This window comes from Rattus norvegicus, chromosome 16, assembly GCF_021556685.1.
Source record: "Rattus norvegicus strain SHRSP/BbbUtx chromosome 16, alternate assembly SHRSP_T2T, whole genome shotgun sequence".
NCBI classification, from domain to species: domain Eukaryota; kingdom Metazoa; phylum Chordata; class Mammalia; order Rodentia; family Muridae; genus Rattus; species Rattus norvegicus.
Window position 1 is genome coordinate 33,993,682 of NC_141549.1, and position 13,128 is coordinate 34,006,809.

Consider the following 13,128-nt stretch of genomic DNA (forward strand, 5'->3'; position numbering starts at 1 on the left):
AATGGTAGATAAAAGTAATAAAAGGCAACAGTAGAAATCAATAGCGTATCCCCATGTGACAACCTGTATCCCAGTGTAACAACCTGTGTCCCTGTGTACCAACCACACCTGTGTGACTTCGGATGTCTCTGTGGATGCTCTCTTCTCTCTGTTTTCTAAGTAGCTGTGGTACATTTCCAAGAAGAGAGAACATGAGGTGACACAAAAGACACGTCGGATGTCAGATCCTTCTGGCCAGAGTTGCTTCAGCAAAGATACAATTTCAGATACCTGGCACAGTAGGCAATGGTAACAGGTCATGGCATGTAGAAAACTATATTCATCAGGGATTGTGTAGTAAGAAATGGGTTGATGTGGAAACTGCAGCTATTTCCACTAAAAAAATAAAATAAATTACAATCGAAAATTTTGAGTGATAAAATATTTTAAATTTTTTAACAAAACTGTTAATGCATGCACATAAAAATACCCATAAATCAACAGAAAATCCATGACTCTTTAAATACTTATTCTCTAATGAAACACAAATAATGAGAACATGGAAAAAAATCAAATTCTTTAGTAATATAACAACTGCAGGTTTTTTTTTATTTTCACGTTATCAAGTGCTTTTTCATCCTTTAATACTTTATTAACAGTTTCAGTAATTAAGGTATGCCACTCCTCATGTTTCAGTAATAAATAAAAAAGGTGCACATCACTACCTCTTCTGTGCCTACTGTTCCTCACTTCCTCTCCCGGGCTCCCTCTGACCCAGGCAGTCCACGTTTCAGTGCAGCACCCTGCCCAGTTGCTCTGTCCTCACTCATAGTTCCCTTGGCAGGTTGCCACTATGCCATGCATACACGTCCCAATTCCATGGTGGGCCCGCCACCACACACTCTCTTGAACTCAATTAAGTCTCCATATGAAAGAACACACCACACAATAACCTCTGACCCAATTGATAAGATATAATTTGCCCATCTAGACAGCACAAAATCCTGTACACACCCATCCCTTAAAAATGGTCATAACAACCTGTAACTATTCGCAGAGAATCTGCTGCCATGTTCTCTCAGCACCTCCTCCTTGCTCCCGCCACCTCTCTCTGTATCTCCCTCCCTTCTAAAACCTCTGTTCCCGCCTCCCTTCCTTCTCATCCAATGACAGGCCTCATTTTACCTTGTCTGCCTTCACCTGCATAACCGCATCAACCTACACTTATATGCTTTCCTAATGAGGTTATAAGCAGGCAAAAGTTTAGGTAAGGGCATATGACAATACATTAATTTGTCATTCAATATACTAATATTTCTTATTTAAGTTCTAAAGAACTAACTAAATGAACAATCCAAAATCTGCCCAAAGACATATGCATGAAGGTGTTCATAACAGAATGATTTATAAAAGCAAACCCTCAAACCATTTAAATGTTTGGCATTGAAGAAATATGACCATATGTCCACAAAATAACACTGGTAAGAATTGTAATGAGGTCACAAAATGTGCATGCCATAATATAGAAAAGTAACAAAAAGGGTGTACATCAGCATAACCTGACTACTGTAAAATACACTGATGTTACTTAAAAGATATAGTTTAAAAGTATGAGTCTTGTCTCTAAGTGAAGACACTCTACACGGCCCAGACATAACAATAAGGAAAGGTATTCAGAATATCGAGACCGTCACATTCTTGAATCTCTATGCTACACTTCTTTTGATGAATTTAAAGATACCCTGTATTCCCATGTGAACAAAGGCACTGGGTTACTCACAAAAATTGTTACGCATTCCAGACTTTGTTTTTTTCATTATTTTATGGTTATGAATATTTGTCCATATGTATATATGTGAACCATGAGTGTTCTAGGTGCCCATGGAAGTCAGAAACAGATTTCCTGGGACTGAAGTTCAAGTAGGCTGTGAGTTGCTATGTGGGTACTAGACACGGACCCTGGATCTTCTGCAAAAGAGTTAGTTCTCTTATCACTGAGCCAAACTCTCCAGGCATTTTCTTAAAACACATAGCAGTGTGGGTAATCCACATGCTTAGAAGTAACACATATCTGAATGCTTCACTCCTTCTTTAAATGAGGAAAAAGAATACCCTTGGCAGGGAAGGGATGTACACTAGGAATGCAGTATTAAAACATGTGTTAAGGCAACATGACAAAAAGAAAGCTAAGGGATTGTGGGACTGTAGGACTGTGCTGAATCTACACTAATACGTTCATGATATTAACAACGGGAGAAGCTCAGAGTCATATTCCTTAAATCAGAGTCTAGACATATCTATATCTTAGTCCCACTTAAACCGGGAGACATTTCTACACTGAGCAGGAACAGGAGAAAGGTGGCTACTATTTCTCCTACTCTCCACTGTTACAATAGGCCTATTACTGTATCCATTAGACCAAAGAAAACCCTGGAAGCATGCTGGTCTCCAACAAGGTGAAATGGTAGGAGTTATACACTATACATTCTGACCTTCATACACACAGCACATGTGCCTGTGAATGGGCACATGCACACACACACACACACACACACACACACACACATACACACACACACACACATACACACACACACACACACACACACTTTAAAAAAAATAGTTCAACTTAAAAGTATTTTTTCAAGTTCTATTACCTCTTTTTCCATATCATTGAATTTTAAATCTCCGAACAGAGGTGTTAAAGCCCTATCTCTGTATTTTTCCAACTGTTCAATCAGGGCTTTGTAAACATTCATAATCGTTTCTTCATTCTGCAAAACAAAGTATGAAAATTGTCATAAATAAAATTATTACTTCCCAATGACAAAACTCAGAAATTTAAGATACAATCCTGTTACAATGCAGTTCTCAATGCAAAGTTTACACTAATGTAATTGAGGATGGTCAGCAGTTTGCATACATTTCCAGGCAATACTTGTTTATCTTTCCTTTTAAAATAGCACCATATCTTAGCAATTTCACAAAGGTATAAATAATATACCTTTAAATGTACCTTTTAATATTCCTTTAAATGTACAGCTCAGTGACTTAGAAAATTGGCCATCATAATGTAATGTATTTGCAAACCTCCCACCCGAAACAATTCATTGCTTCACTAGGATAAATTTCAACCAAGCACCTAAGAAGAGACTAGAAACTCTCTCCATAGATATCAGTGGCACTGGGAAGAGGTTTGGCCAACAGTTTCAATGGCATTGTATTTTAAATTCTATTTCAGTAGGCCTCAAATTGGCTAATGTGGCAGGGTATTTGTTCACACTATGAACCCTAAGATTGTATTGTTTATTGAAAAAAACTTTCTTTTTCCCATTACTTTATTTTTTATTTATTAATTTTTTCTTTTATTGGATCTTTTTATTTACATTTTGAATGTTATCCCCTTTCCTGGTTTGCCCTCCAGAAACCCTCTAACCCATCCTCCCTCTCCCTGCTTCTATGAGGGTGTTTCCTCCCACCTCCAGTCCCTGACATTCCCCTACACTGGGGCATCGAGCCTCGACAGGACCAAGGGTCTCTTCTCCCATTGATGCCCAACAAGACCATCCTCTGCTACATATGTGAATGGAACCATGGGTCCATCCCTATGTTCTTTTGGGATGGTGGTTTAGTCCCTGGGAAATCTGGTTGGGGGAGTCTGGTTGGTTGATATTGTTGTTCTTGTGAGGATGCAAATTCCTTCAGCTCCTTTGTCCTTTCTCCATGTCCTCCATTCATGGTGTGGCTCAACCTTAGCATACACCTTTAATCCTCTACTGAAGCATAACTATGCGCTTAGTACACAGTTTTAATCCTAAACAATGAAGGTAAAATTAGTTCATAGGAGGATGCACCCACGTTTGAAAGTGATGTCTAATTGAGTGGCAGACAAAGTGACAAATCAGAGAAATCTCTAACAGAATAGGATATGCCCTACTTTCACGAGGAGAGGAATGGAAAGATACTTGAAGGGCAGTGCAGAAGGAGAGAGAGACAGTTTGGGGCAGTTGTACAGAGACAGGTGTCAGAGAGAGAACAAGCTAGACACAGATAAAGACAGAATGAGCCGGACGATCAGAAGGAACCAGATTAGAACAAATTCAGAGTTAGTTTGAGTCCACTCAGAGCAATTCAGGAAAATCAGAGAGAAGCCAGATTGAGTCAGTCAGCTTGGAGTTTGTGCCAGAAAAGCTGAATCAAATCAGCCAGCCAGAGCTCAGAAAGAACTAAGAAGGGGTGATCTTATTCCACAATAAGTCTCAGGGGCTGAAAACATATGGGGCTTGAAGCTTCTAGGACTAGGCTCAGGATAGCAGACAGGCAGAAAGCCTACAAGACATGACGACAATTATTACAGGTGAATAAAAGTTACTTGTCCAGGTTAATGTTAAAAAAAAACTTCTTTAAAGTGAATGAATGTTAATGAATTATGGCATAAATTATTTTATAAATAAAACCCTCCATTAAAATTTATTCTAGGCAGAATTTTTGCAAGTTTTCTCAGAGCACAGATTCAGAAACTGCTGTCAACAGAATACTATAAACTCAGGCTGGGTATGGTGACACATGCCTTTAATCCCAGCACTCAGGGACAGAGAGGAAAGTGGATCTTCAAGAGTTCCAAGCCAGCCTGAGCTACACAGTGAGACCCTGTCTATGAAAATAAAAAAGAACTACAATGTAAATTCTGTATTTAATACTTCCCGTAGGTATAAAAATAGAGCTCAAGACTGTTAACCGCTCACAGTTAGCAGTCAGAGTTTGGAATACTTTAATGATAGGAATCGTAACAAAAGCAAAATAAACTACCCCATCATGTTACGAAAATCATTTGCGTGTATGCGGATGTGAGATGATGAATTTGATGTAATTCTTATAGAGGGACACATGTTAACTGGTTCTAAAGCTACTTGGATAAGATATGGAATAATAGCCATATGCAGAATTCGCCTTACCTAGTGAGCAAACCAGATTTATTTAAAAAGTCTGCCCATATGCTTTACTCTGAAATTTTCAACAAATTAGTTCTCAAATATACCAATATAGAAAAATAATACCATGGTGGAGTTTGAATTCTGATTGTTTCAAAAGCAAATGATTTATTGATGTTGGTTATTTATAAAGAAATGAATCATTTCTGCCTTTCCTTCTTTAGGCTGCCCCAGAGTGTTCTCATTAAAGGTAACCACATAAGCTAGCGTCTCACTAGTTGATCTCAGCAACAGAGACACACCTTGACCTCCAATTTCATGTTTTTCTGACCTTCATTAACATGTATTTCACATACCACACAATGTTAGGAGATACGGGACAGGGTGACATTGCTTCTCATAACATTTATATTCTAGTCTACTATTCATTTGGTGTTGATTTTGAACAGGCTACTTATTCAAGCGTCTACTTCATTATCTTCAAATGTAGATGACTCTTATGCTTGCCTTAAGGGATTTTGGTGGCAGTTAATGTAAATAATCCATGACAAGGAGTACTTGACAAATTTCTATATGTTGTCAGTATTAATTCATTGTTAATGCTATTAAACTGTATATATTCCTATTAAATCTGTAATAGTTTATTGCAGGTAGAATCAACACTGAATCAAGAGAGTTATTTTTTCAAGACTTATTTAAGTTCTAGTTGTATGTGTGTGTGTCCATCTGTCTGTCTGTCTGTAGGTATGTGCATGTAAACGCAGTGCACACAGAGGCCAGACCTGGAGCTACAGCCAGCTGTGAACTATCCAACACGGGTGCAAGACTAATATGCACTCTTAATCACTTAACCATCTTTCCTGAGTAAATATAGAAATGCTAACAAAATTCTAGAACATAGTCTTTTAGATATACATTACCTTCTTAAAAAACATCTGGTTTGTGTACGAGCTTTGCATAAAGTATGCATAAAGACGAAGGATGTCAGATGTTTGCCCTGAGAAAAGCACAACATTGACCTTTGCTGCCCAAGCCTGAATGACTACAAAGTTTAAAAGATGTGTTTGCAGGTGGTCTAGGCCTTCGTCAGCCACTATCAAGAAATATGGGCAGCTCTGATTCAAGCAAATACTCCACTCTTCTGACAAGCAGTTAGAAAACATAGTCCAAACTTCAATGGTGGTATTCTTCTGAAGATGCAGAATTAAAGAAGTTCTCAGTGTAAGAAGTTCTGGGACACTGAAGTATGCATATTCAGCATCCTATGGCGGAGGAGGTAAAGTATGTTAATTGAGAAGGATCATTTAGTATTTTACTAGTTTACTCACAAGACCATAGTATTAAGGTCACTGAAGGAAATACAATACAGCCGTTTGTTATGTGTGGGGGTGGGGTGGGGGAGTTCCTGTTCTATAGTCATCAAATTGACCCTGGACTTTGACTGTATCACAAATGTATTCTATAAATCACACTTTGGACTTGAGAGCTTGGGTGCCCTGAAAACAACATGGCACTCAGAGTGCATCACACTTTGCCTTCCTGTGTTATAATTATTCTCCCATCCTACCACACTTCAAGAAGACAAAGTACAGAAAAACTATGAAAATAGTAATTTGCAATTATAAATTTTCTGAAATTGGGAGTGGAAGGAGAATGCGCTACTCTAGAGAATAATTCCAGACTGCAGCGACATTTCTTAAACAGCATGAGTTTTTCTCCGCAGACAAAAATTTGTACAACTAACCGTAAACATGGAGCAGAACACTTGCTCCTTGTGCAAAATTCTGCTGGCCAGGAATGCTCAGAAATATACACTAACGTGAGTTCCCAACTGAACAAACCATGCCGAACCTTTGTGTACACTGTTAGCTGTTCTAACTATAGGAATAGAAAGATATGGTAGCAGGTACATATACCTGTATTTGAAATTGTCCAAATTGTATTAATTAAACCACATATGGTACTTATGACAGAGCATACAATACCAAAGTAGTGGTAGTTAGTTTGTGTGGGCTCAAATACACCCAACAACGTACTCTAATAAATTGCTTGCTGAGTTTGGAAGGCAGAATGGTTCTCAGATGGAGGACTAGAATTGAGGTTGGTGGGGCCACTGTTGAGCAATTCAGCCATTCTTGTGACTCTGGGTCTGTTCAACAAACACTACAAAAAGCTCATCACACATTACAAAATCATCTAATTGCATTTATTCTTGAACACTGCAATGCTAGGTCATTGTTTGTTTTTTTCTCTTCTTCCCTGACTTATTTGTTTTGTTCTTGGTTGGTTTTTGTTGTTTTGCTTTGTCTTGTTTCTTTTTGGTGCTGGAAATTGAACCAACAGTCCTGCATGCACTAGGCAAATCCTCTACCACTAAACCGCATTTCCAGATTTTTTTTTCTCTTAAGAAGGTTTTTTCAAATTGGGCTCATTGTGTGAGCTTCAGGCAGGCTTCAAACTTAAATCCTCCTGGCTTTAACCTCCAAATCATTTTTTTTGCACTTTAAAGAATACATTTTACTTGGAAATCAGAGGTGAAAATATTTACAAAGTTTTATAAAACCAATTTTAGCTGTAGCCAGCTGTGGTAGTGCATCCCTGAAATCTTTTCACTTGGGAAATAGAGGCAAAGGCTTGTTGAGTCCTAGGCCAGCTTCAGCAACAAGAAACTGTGTCTCTAATTAATTAAGTGAATTTTGGTTTTAGCCTTTAGAGAATAAAAAAACCCAGCTGATCTGTGTTACCTTGAAGAAAACGATGGCAAATTGCCCTCCTTTGCTCGTAACATCCAGCAGGTAGCGTTCAACCAGGTAGAAGAAATGGAGACTCTGTCCTGGCTCAAGTGACATCTCACACACACATGTGAGGAGCAAGGAGTCACCATCAATCAGAAAGAACTCAGATTCAACAAAATCATTGAATAAGCTGGAATAGCTAAAACAACAAAATAGAATTATAACAAAATCCAAGTGGATGGCATAGACCCCCAAACAGGTGTGGCGCTGTTACGTCATCATCATTAATCTACATTATTGAATACATAGTTGCACATAATTACGTCTCTATCCATAGAGACGGATACAAATTAAAATAACCATATAAGGCTAAATAACTCTACAGGAAGGGGAATATTACCCATGACTTCAAAACTATTGATTACTGTAAAAAATACTTACTCAGCTCTTGTTATATTTTCCAAGATTAATTGCGACATTCTTTCTAAAAACATTGTGCATCGTTTTTCTAAAATAAAAAAGAGAGAATGAATTTATTTTAGTCAGTCATTTTTAAGAGAATTCATTCTTATTATTTGAGAAATAAGAAACAGTGATGGTTATTTTAATATGTAAACTATTTAACTGATGTACCATATATTTTATAATGCTATAAATAGTATTTTGAATAAAAAAATTACCCATTCTTGCTGCTATCTGTGCTTCCAACCCGACCTGGGGAAAATTAAAAATGTAAATATCCTTTACTCTGTTTCCTCTCAATGGTCATTAATAATGAAACAGCATATCTGCAAAGAAAGAGAAAAACTCATCAACTTTCCTATCAGCAGAAGTGTCCAGAATGACCATATTTCTAACAAAACAATAAGCAGCAGAAATACAGAATGAGCCCAATCAATGTGCGCTCTGTTCTCCAGGAACAAAAACCAAGAAAACAACCATTAAACACATAATTGCATATGCAATGGAAAACTTACAAAGGAGACCAAGTTAAAGGTGGGAGACATTTCCCTAAAATATCAATGCCCAAGAAGAGGTCTAAAGGATTAAACATGAATTAGGCAAAACAAAGGAAAGTAACAGTCTAGGCAGGGAAGAGAAGAACATTGTATGTTAGATATGTAACGGCCTGTGGCATGAAGGAATGAACCCAGAATCAGGGCTGTAAGGAGCCAGGAGGCTGGAGTGGAGAGTGGGAGAAAGTGTTTGATGTTCAAGAGATAGGGCTTGAGAGACATCAAGTCGGCAGATCCTTCGAGCATGCGTTATAGTTAGCTACTAAGGATCTGAAGGTAGTGTGAAGGCAATGCATTCTGAAGAGATTACTCCAGCACAGTACAGGGGTGAGAATAATGGGCAAAGTAACAATGGCAGCTTGGTGTAATCACAGGTTAATGGGAGACTGAGGTAATAAAAGGTGCGAGTTTAGGCAATGAAGCTCCCGGAAGGGGCGGCACAGGTCTTCCTGGTTGCTGCCGCTGCAGAGAGCCCGTGGGCAGCACCCCACGAGCGAACTTGAGCCCCGGGACCACAGGTAAGACCAAATTTTCTGCTGCAAGAAAGCTGCCTGGTGAACTCAAGACACAGGCCCACAGGAACAGCTGAAGACCTGTAGAGAGGAAAAACTACACGCCGGAAAGCAGAACACTCTGTCCCCATAACTGACTGAAAGAGAGGAAAACAGGTCTACAGCACTCCTGACACACAGGCTTATAGGACAGTCTAGCCACTGTCAGAAATAGCAGAACAAAGTAACACTAGAGATAATCTGATGGCGAGAGGCAAGCACAGGAACCCAAGCAACAGAAACCAAGACTACATGGCACCATCGGAGCCCAATTCTCCCATCAAAACAAACAGGGAATATCCAAACACACCAGAAAAGCAAGATCTAGTTTCAAAATCATTTTTGATCATGATGCTGGAGGACTTCAAGAAAGATGTGAAGAACTCCCTTAGAGAACAAGTAGAAGCCTACAGAGAGGAATCGCAAAAATGCCTGAAAGAATCGCAAAAATCCCTGAAAGAATTCCAGGAAAACATAAATAAACAAGTAGAAGCCCATAGAGAGGAGACACAAAAATCCCTGAAAGAATTCCAGGAAAACATAAATAAACAAGTAGAAACCCATAGAGAGGAGACACAAAAATCCCTGAAAGAATTCCAGGAAAACACAATCAAACAGTTGAAGGAATTAAAAATGGAAATAGAAGAAATCAAGAAAGAACACATGGAAACAACCCTGGATATAGAAAACCAAAAGAAGAGACAAGGAGCTGTAGATACAAGCTTCACCAACAGAATACAAGAGATGGAAGAGAGAATCTCGGGAGCAGAAGATTCCATAGAAATCATTGACTCAACTGTCAAAGATAATGTAAAGCAGAAAAAGCTACTGGTCCAAAACATACAGGAAATTCAGGACTCAATGAGAAGATCAAACCTAAGGATAATAGGTATAGAAGAGAGTGAAGACTCCCAGCTCAAAGGACCAGTAAATATCTTCAACAAAATCATAGAAGAAAACTTCCCTAACCTAAAAAAAGAGATACCCATAGACATACAAGAAGCCTACAGAACTCCAAATAGATTGGACCAGAAAAGAAACACCTCCCGTCACATAATTGTCAAAACACCAAACACACAAAATAAAGAAAGAATATTAAAAGCAGTAAGGGAAAAAGGTCAAGTAACATATAAAGGGAGACCTATCAGAATCACACCAGACTTCTCGCCAGAAACTATGAAGGCCAGAAGATCCTGGACTGATGTCATACAGACCCTAAGAGAACACAAATGCCAGCCCAGGTTACTGTATCCAGCAAAACTCTCAATTAAAATTGATGGAGAAACCAAGATATTCCATGACAAAACCAAATTTACACAATATCTTTCTACAAATCCAGCACTACAAAGGATAATAAATGGTAAAGCCCAACATAAGGAGGCAAGCTATACCCTAGAAGAAGCAAGAAACTAATCGTCTTGGCAACAAAACAAAGAGAATGAAGGCACACAAACATAACCTCACATCCAAATATGAATATAACGGGAAGCAATAATCACTATTCCTTAATATCTCTCAATATCAATGGCCTCAACTCCCCAATAAAAAGACATAGATTAACAAACTGGATACGCAACGAGGACCCTGCATTCTGCTGCCTATAGGAAACACACCTCAGAGACAAAGACAGACACTACCTCAGAGTGAAAGGCTGGAAAACAACTTTCCAAGCAAATGGTCAGAAGAAGCAAGCTGGAGTAGCCATTCTAATATCAAATAAAATCAATTTCCAACTAAAAGTCATCAAAAAAGATAAGGAAGGACACTTCATATTCATCAAAGGAAAAATCCACCAAGATGAATCTCAATCCTAAATATCTATGCCCCAAATACAAGGGCACCTACATACGTAAAAGAAACCTTACTAAAGCTCAAAACACACATTGCACCTCACACAATAATAGTGGGAGTTTTCAACACCCCACTCTCATCAATGGACAGATCATGGAAACAGAAATTAAACAGTGATGTCGACAGACTAAGAGAAGTCATGAGCCAAATGGACTTAACAGATATTTATAGAACATTCTATCCTAAAGCAAAAGGATATAACTTCTTCTCAGCTCCTCATGGTACTTTCTCCAAAATTGACCATATAATTGGTCAAAAAACGGGCCTCAACAGGTACAGAAAGATAGAAATAATCCCATGCGTGCTATCGGACCACCACGGCCTAAAACTGGTCTTCAATAACAATAAGGGAAGAATGCCCACATATACGTGGAAATTGAACAATGCTCTACTCAATGATAACCTAGTCAAGGAAGAAATAAAGAAAGAAATTAAAAACTTTTTAGAATTTAATGAAAATGAAGGTACAACATACCCAAACTTATGGGACACAATGAAAGCTGTGCTAAGAGGAAAACTCATAGCGCTGAGGGCCTGCAGAAAGAAACAGGAAAGAGCATATGTCAGCAGCTTGACAGAACACCTAAAAGCTCTAGAACAAAAAGAAGCAAATACACCCAGGAGGAGTAGAAGGCAAGAAATAATCAAACTCAGAGCTGAAATCAAACAAGTAGAAACAAAAAGGACCATAGAAAGAATCAACAGAACCAAAAGTTGGTTCTTTGAGAAAATCAACAAGATAGATAAACCCTTAGCCAGACTAACGAGAGGACACAGAGAGTGTGTCCAAATTAACAAAATCAGAAATGAAAAGAGAGACATAACAACAGATTCAGAGGAAATTCAAAAAATCATCAGATCTTACTATAAAAACCTATATTCAACAAAACTTGAAAATCTTCAGGAAATGGACAATTTCCTAGACAGATACCAGGTATCGAAGTTAAATCAGGAACAGATAAACCAGTTAAACAACCCCATAACTCCTAAGGAAATAGAAGCAGTCATTAAAGGTCTCCCAACGAAAAAGAGCCCAGGTCCAGACGGGTTTAGTGCAGAATTCTATCAAACCTTCATAGAAGACCTCATACCAATATTATCCAAACTATTCCACAAAATTGAAACAGATGGAGCACTACCGAATTCCTTCTATGAAGCCACAATTACTCTTATACCTAAACCACACAAAGACACAACAAAGAAAGAGAACTTCAGACCAATTTCCCTTATGAATATCGACGCAAAAATACTCAATAATATTCTGGCAAACCGAATCCAAGAGCACATCAAAACAATCATCCACCATGATCAAGTAGGCTTCATCCCAGGCATGCAGGGATGGTTTAATATAAGGAAAACCATCAACATGATCCATTATATAAACAAACTGAAAGAACAGAACCACATGATCATTTCATTAGATGCTGAGAAAGCATTTGACAAAATTCAACACCCCTTCATGATAAAAGTCCTGGAAAGAATAGGAATTCAAGGCCCATACCTAAACATAGTAAAAGCAATATACAGCAAACCAGTTGCTAACATTAAACTAAATGGAGAGAAACTTGAAGCAATCCCACTAAAATCAGGGACTAGACAAGGCTGCCCACTCTCTCCCTACTTATTCAATATAGTTCTTGAAGTTCTAGCCAGAGCAATCAGACAACAAAAGGAGATCAAGGGGATACAGACCGGAAAAGAAGAGGTCAAAATATCACTATTTGCAGATGACATGATAGTATATTTAAGTGATCCCAAAAGTTCCACCAGATAACTACTAAAGCTGATAAACAACTTCAGCAAAGTGGCTGGGTATAAAATTAACTCAAATAAATCAGTTGCCTTCCTCTATACAAAAGAGAAACAAGCCGAGAAAGAAATTAGGGAAACGACACCCTTCATAATAGACCCAAATAATATAAAGTACCTCGGTGTGACTTTAACCAAGCAAGTAAAAGATCTGTACAATAAGAACTTCAAGACACTGAGGAAAGAAATTGAAGAAGACCTCAGAAGATGGAAAGATCTCCCATGCTCATGGATTGGCAGGATTAATATAGTAAAA

At 38.2% G+C, this 13,128-nt stretch overlaps 1 protein-coding gene and 1 pseudogene across 1 annotated transcript in view; one reads left to right on the forward strand and one right to left on the reverse strand.

Moving 5' to 3' along the window:
- The window catches only part of Erich1 (glutamate-rich 1), a gene marked incomplete at its 5' end in the record, with an annotated part of 52,793,804 nt that overhangs the window by 3,123,122 nt on the left and 49,657,554 nt on the right, over positions 1–13,128 (forward strand).
- The window catches only part of Ddx60l1 (DEXD/H-box helicase 60 like 1), a 112,328-nt pseudogene that overhangs the window by 85,799 nt on the left and 13,401 nt on the right, over positions 1–13,128 (reverse strand). The window contains exons 4-9 of the transcript XR_015640290.1: positions 8,326–8,433; positions 8,087–8,153; positions 7,655–7,844; positions 5,831–6,172; positions 2,637–2,753; positions 109–270 (exon numbers count right to left, since the gene is read on the reverse strand). The product of XR_015640290.1 is annotated as a DEXD/H-box helicase 60 like 1 (transcript). The remainder of the gene's footprint in view (positions 1–108; positions 271–2,636; positions 2,754–5,830; positions 6,173–7,654; positions 7,845–8,086; positions 8,154–8,325; positions 8,434–13,128) is intronic.